Source organism: Pristis pectinata, chromosome 39 (genome assembly GCF_009764475.1).
Source record: "Pristis pectinata isolate sPriPec2 chromosome 39, sPriPec2.1.pri, whole genome shotgun sequence".
Taxonomy (NCBI): Eukaryota; Metazoa; Chordata; class Chondrichthyes; order Rhinopristiformes; family Pristidae; genus Pristis; species Pristis pectinata.
The window spans coordinates 8284588-8291917 of NC_067442.1; positions in this window are offsets into that span (position 1 = coordinate 8284588).

The following is a 7330-nucleotide window of genomic DNA, read 5'->3' on the forward strand; positions in this document are numbered from 1 at the left end:
ATTTGTTTGCAAATTCTTGGAATGTAGGAGGAAGGGGATATTTGTCCGGATCACAGACAGCGTTCCTGGAGAGAGGTAGAACGAGGTGCAGGACAAGAAACTCAGCCCTCCAAGGTGCAGAAACCACTCGTGACGTCAAGGGGTATATGGGTGCAATCTCGGAGGCGGAATTGCAATACTGCTTGAATAGTTCCATTGTTAAGGTAAATACGGGGTATATTCAAGTCTTAAAATGCGGCTATATGGGTAGAGCTCAGGATACATGGGGGTAATTACTTTACAGGGGGAGGTTAGGGTCCAAAATACCTTAACCGAGATTGAGAACAAGATATTTTACCAAATCACAGAGACGTAGTAGGCATTGTTTATGTTTCCAGGTAATTTCAACTTATCCCACATTAAGCACGGTCTCTTTATATGAAACGTGCGGATGAGGGTGAAATTATTAAAGTGCGTTCCATAATTCAATACCCTTTGTGTGAGAAGTTTGTCCTAATATCTACGCTTAATACTTTGCTACTTACCTTATACCTATAGCCACTTGCCATAGGATTCTTGCTGTGGGGAAATGTTTCTCGATATCTACCCTATGTCTGCCCCTCATGACTTTGTATACCTCCATCTGTTCTCACACACATCGTCTTCCCTGCTGTGAGGAAAATAAACCTAATCTATACAGTATCCTCATGGTGGCAAAATCCTGGTGAATGTGCTCGGTACTCTCTGCAGTTTAATCACATGATTAAAGGAATACTGCGAGAAAGCGAAGTTCAGATCTTGTCGCCTCGGCAGACAAAGACACGGCCAATGTAGGTCACCAAGTACAGGAGCGATGAAATGCTGCGATTTGGAGCGAGGTAAGGCAGGAGGAGTGGTGTTTTGGACGTCCTCCCGTTTATACAGACTGGAAAAAGGAGACGGACCAGGAATGTGTGGAGTCATCATTGCACGGGAACAAAAGTATGGATGAGGACATGAACATTCGACGAAACAAATCAAGAATGAAGTTGGAAGATCTCACGGAAGTTGAATTACGCGATGGGACTGGTGTTTAGTGCAAAATAATGTCAGAACAGTATATTATGATTCAGATGTGACCCGGAATGTGGGTGCATTTGGAGGCAAGGCAATGGACTGTGTATTGGTGAACGGAAGGTTGCTGCTCTGGTCTACTTGCTCCTTAGTTGCACATTATTTTCATCTGTCACGGGATATTGACCAGACAGGTGAGACATAATCGTCAATGTTCATATTTAACACGAACAGCTTCATGTTCCCAGATAATATTTCAAAAAGGCAGCATGTAGGAGATATGGAGAAGAGGGCCGAGGACAGAATCTTAGAAGATGCCGAGATAATTCTGACGTTATAGGAGAAAACACGTTGAAAATTTTGTTTGGCTATGACAAAAGCCAAGCCAGTGTAGTTCCATAAAGCTGAAATGGACGACAGAGTTGCCAACTGTGCGAGCATCTGCAAGAATGAAAAGGAATACATTATCTTTATCATTGTCATTTAAGATGTCATTAGGCAATTCAAAGGTAATTTTCTAAATTGGAGAGTCGAGCCTGCATAAGGATAGAAGGACTTGGATTTTTTTGCTCTGTAGTAAGGATGGCGGCGTGTCGAACAAAATGAATGGTGCTTATTAGCATTGCCCGTTATAAACTGAAAGATCTATTGAAAGTTAAGTGTGTCTATTTTCACTATGCTGCAAATTTGAAATATACCGAACGAAAATTAGATGTGCCACTTATTCAGCAAGGATATACGAACCACCTACACTTCCTGTCAGCGTTACCAATAATTCTATCCCTTATGGAAGTGCGACTGGAACTCACAAATACTTACTCTGTCGTGGATTCTCTGGCTGACTGGTCCATCTGGCTGACGCTTAGTCGCAATGCCCGGGAGACTGGAGTGCAAAATTGTTTTCACTGGCTATGTTTTTGTCCAACGAAACCAAAGAGAACTGACATCTCTGCTGAAGATTGAGAATGCTTATTGCGGTAGTGAAGCAGAGTTTAGATAGGCCCATATGTTCCAATGTCCACAAAGCAAAGAACATCATCTTCACTCCTGGTTGTAAATGAAAACCAACTCTTGTGAATTGTTCTGTTGGTTACAGGGGCGAAAGGCCGAGATGTTTCATGCTAATGAGACAAAGAGACTGGAGCATGTCAATGTGGGATTATAACCAGGAGACAACAAGTACATCATCAGCACAATGTTCACATGTTATATTTCGAAAAAGGAGCATGTAGAAGATATGGAGATGGTATCGAGCAAAGAACATTAGAAGATGGCAGAGATAATTCTGAAATTGTAGGAACAGAAGACGTTACATGTTTGTTTGCCTATTCCTACAGCCAAGCCAGTGTAGTTTCATAAAGTTGCAGTGGATTATAGAGTGATCAACTGTGCGAGAAACCGTAAGAATTACGAGGGAGGGATCAGCTACATCACTCTTATTTGAGATGCTATTGAACAATTTAAGGGTCATTTTCTAAATTGCAAAGTCGAGCTTCTATAAGGACAGAAGGACTGGATATGATGTGCTCTGTTGTAAGTCTGGCAGCGAGTAAAACACAATGAAAAATGCTTACGTTAACATTTCGCGCTATACATTGAAAGATCTATTGAAATGTAAATATATCTATTTTCCCTATGCTGTAATTTTGAAACACATCGAGCGAAAATTTGACTTGCCACTTATTCGGCATGGATAAGCCAAGCACACATCCCCGCAACACACACACACACACACTCACACACACACACACTCACACACACACACACACACACGCACGCACGCACGCACGCACGCACGCACGCACACACACACACACACACACACACACACACACACTTCCTGTTAGTGTTCCCAATAATTTTGGCTCTAATGGAAGTACTACTGGAATTCATAAGTACGTACTCTATCGTGGATTCTCGGGCAGACAGGACCATCTGCCTGACGCTCAGTCCCAATACCCGGGAGATTGGATTGCAAAGCTGCTTTTACTGACGAGATACGTGGCCTTCGAAACCAAAGCGAACTGACAGATCTACTGAAGATTGAGAGTGTCTGTTGCCTTAATAACGCAGAATTTCAACTGGACAATAGATGTGTCAATGTCCACAAAAAAAATGTACAATACCTTCACACGTGTTTATAAATGAAATTCAGCTCTTGTCAATTGTTCTCATGGTTACAGGGGAAGGGGCCGAAATGTTTGATGTTTATGAGACAGAGCGACTGGAGGACGTCAATGTAGGATTATAACCAGCAAACAACAAGACTGGCCCGGCAGTGTTTCAGGCAGATATAATCAGGGCGTGGAACTTCGCACAGAAAATGTTTATCAGATGCAGATTCTGGAAGACAATAACGCGAGATTGTCACCTGGAGACAACAAGGACTGGCGGTCCCAGTGTCTCCTGGAGATATAATGTGGGCGTGGGACGTCCCACACACAAGGACAGTGTGAGTATAATACATTGTCATTTTATATCGCTTTGGCGATTATCAATGCATTTGGATTAAATACAAGGCAACTTAAAGCAAATAAGGAAGATATCCCTGCTCGTGTAGAACTCATGGATAGATTAGGGTTTTAGACAGGAAGTGACTGAAGAAAGATTCTGGTGAATTCAAAGCCTTGTAAAATCTGCAAAAAAAACAGTGATTAATGTCTGAAAATAACACAAATTCAAGAGACGTTACCAAATGTCAATGTTCCGATATGAGGTGGTCGGTTCTTTAAATAGGAGATTCCAGGTGCTTCAGGTCAAACGTACAGTTCTATTCTGTAAAATGTTGGCATTGAATCTGTCCGTATGCTCCATCTAGTTTCATGAAACAGACCTTTTTTTATTCATCAGAGACGACCCCCTATCTCTGGGGATGTGATGATATCTTTCGAGCTGCATAAATACATCCCCTGTGACTATCACCTGCTGCACTACATCCAGCTGAAGGTAAAATAGTCGCAGGAATCTTTCCGGCAAAAGCTTTACCTCCATTAACTGCCAAATTAAATTTGAGAAGTCCTTGTGTGGCAGCTACTGCTACAAATGATACTAATTTCAAATGACGAAAGATACAGTACTCTATACAAAAATACTGAGCCAAAGAATTGTTCCATTCAGAGCAGCACAAACTTTGTATGAAAGAGAAGGAATGTGCAACTTTCTCCTTTGGAAATGATAACATTGATTTTTAACAACGCGTTATTCGTATATATTGTTCTAGGACTGATTCTCCATCAATATAGAAACCTGGAACTTTACAACGGCGAAAACTTTAGCGTCGCTACAGCTCTTTCAGTGAGATTTCCAGTTTATTTACGAAACGCAGGTCTCATTGTTTTTCCATGAAACAGAAATGAGAACTATTTTTTATATATATATCTGTCTAAATGTCTTCTGAATTTCAAAAATAACATGACAACAGTCTCGTTTTCCCTCTTGGCCTCCTTTTGCTAATTTTCGTTTTAAATACATGGTGTCGCTTCCTAAATATGCCATGCCTGAAGAAGCAGTCTCCCTGGGTTCATTTTATTATCACGTATTCACGCTCCCTTTGCGTTTTCATTTTCCATGATGGACCAGATGTGAATGACTGTGGCGATCAGCCGCTAGGGGGAAGGATGCCGTGTATTTCAGAGACCCCGCTGTAAATTGTTGAACGGTTGCCAACTCAACTATTACTCTGGTCCGTCGTTGTCCTCCAGCTGCAGTGCAGTGGCGGAGCTCGGACGTACTGGATTTCCTCTCTCCAATCCTAAGCGCTCATGACCCGACATGGGATGAGAAGAATGAGAAATAGTCAGCACGGTACAGCGCATTTTTTCACATGGAAATCAAATAAAACGGGTCAGCTTTTGTGCGCTTGTAACTTACTCATTTTTTTCTTCCTTACCGTTAATTTAATCAAGACTGTGATCCTGTCTCGGGGAAAGTGCGGACTCTCCAAATGCATCATCTGTTACCTGGTGGGAATGGCAACAGCTTATTTCTTGGGTATTATTTTTGCTGTTGTATTGGTGAAGCTGAATAATATTTATGTCCATGCGCCATCTTTGCTCATTACTCCGATTTGCGCTGTGACACTTGTCCTGACGTTCGCAACTATAGACTGTTCTGCTTGGCTCACGGTGGTTTTCAGGTTCGATCGTTATGTCGCAATTTGCATTGAAAAGCTCAGAGAACGACATTGCACCGAGGGAACAGCGTCTGTGCTGATAGCAATTGTTGGGTGGAGGGAGCTGTGCAAAGTGTGTTCTATGTTACTTTTCAATGGAACCTGAAGTATCATTGACAACGTCCCCTGGCGCTGCACACCAAATTGGAATACTCAGCTTCATCAGTCTGGAAAGGATACCAGCAGTTTATCAGTATCACTACACCTTTGTTGCCAATCGGTGTAATTCTGTTGTTTAATGCTTTAACAGTTAAACATATTATAGCGGCAAACAGATTCCGCCAGGTACTCCGGAACAGCTGCGAGAATCAGAAGGATCCAGAGGCAGAGAACGGGAGAAAATCAATGCTTTTGTTGTTCGCTCTGTCAGCCAATTTCCTGTGGTTGATGTCTTGTGTCGTACTTTCTATGAACTGGCAATTTCAAAATTATTTTTACACTGACAGATACTTGAATGTCCAGACATATATCCTACAACAGTTTGGTTTCATGCTGCAATACTACATCCATGTACTTTGTACGAGCTCAATGCAACTGCACTGTGTAATGAATTGACCTGTACAATCGGTTTGTAAGACACGCATTTCACTGTACCTCGGTACAAGTGACAATAATAAACCAATACCAATACCAAAGTCTCTGAACCTGCACCAACACTTGTATCTACACGCTGTCACAGAGGAAATTCAGAGAGCAGCTGAAGAATGGAGTGAAACAACTGGACACATCAACTTGGCAGCTTTGTGAACGAAACGCAAATCCAATTGCAACTTTTGTTCAGAGATTAAATTAAAGTGACGAAAGCTTCGTACGTTTGGTAATTTTTTAAAAAAAATCCATTTATCTCGGTGTAATGAGTCAGTAGCCTGATCGTCCCACCAAAAGCAGTAACATTAATTTACTTCAGTGAGCAACTGAGCCACCGAATTAAGTTCTGTTTTTGTTATTGTTCAATTGGCGAATTATCCATAAAATCCCTGGATTAATACGGAACCTGGACCAGCGAATTAGACCCTGAGGCCCTCTTCCTCATCGCATGGGACTTCAATCAGGCCAACCTCAAGAGTGTGTTATCAAAAACTATCAGCAAATCTCCTGCTTCACCATGGGCGCCAACACACTTGACCACTGCTATACAACCATCAAAGGTGCCTTGCGAGCCACCCCTCGTCCTCACTTTGGGAAATCAGACCACCAGGCTGAGCTCATTCTCCCTGCATACAAACAGAAACTGAAAAGGGAGGATCTGGTACAGTGAGTCGTGCACTGCTGGTCTGAGGAAGCAGATGAGCTCCTACGTAACTGCTTTGAGACGGTGGGCTGCTCCATGTTCAAAGACTCACCACCATCACAGACTTTATCAGCAAGTGTGTGGAGGACTGTGTACCAAAGGAGACAATACGGGTGTTCCCAAACAGGAAACCATAGATGAACCGTGAGATCCAATCCCCATTGAAAGCGAGGACTGCTGCGCACAAATCTGGTGATCATGATCTGTACAAGAAATCGAGGTATGACCTTCGGAAAGCTATCAGGGATGCCAAGAGGCAATACTGACTCAAAGTAGAGTCCCTGACCAGCCGTCAGTTATGGCAGAGCTTACAGACCATAACAAGCTACAAGTCGAAATCGGGCTGCATAGATAACAACAGTGCATAACTTCCTGATGGACATAACGTAGTCTATGCGCGTTTGGAACAGAAGGGAAGTGGATTGTCACTATGCACCCTGACAGCCTCCAATGCAGATGAGCCTGTGATCACAGTGGAGGACGTAAGATCAGTCATCCAGAGAATTAACACGAGGAAAGCACCTAGCCCAGATGGTGTCCCTGGCCGTGTGCTCATATCTTGTGCTGATCAGCTGGCAGAAGTATTTGCGGATATGTTTAACCTCTTCCTGTTCCAATCTCAGGTTTCCACCTGTTTTAAGAAGACCATTATCACCGCTGTACCGAAGAAAAGCAAAGAAACAAGCCTGAATGACGACCAACGAGTGGCTCTATCATCCACCATCATGAAGTGCTTTGAGAGGTTGGTCATGGCACGCATCAACTCCAGCCTCCCAGAAAACCTGGACCCAATGCAATTCACCTATCGCCGAAACAGGTCTACAGCAGATGCCATA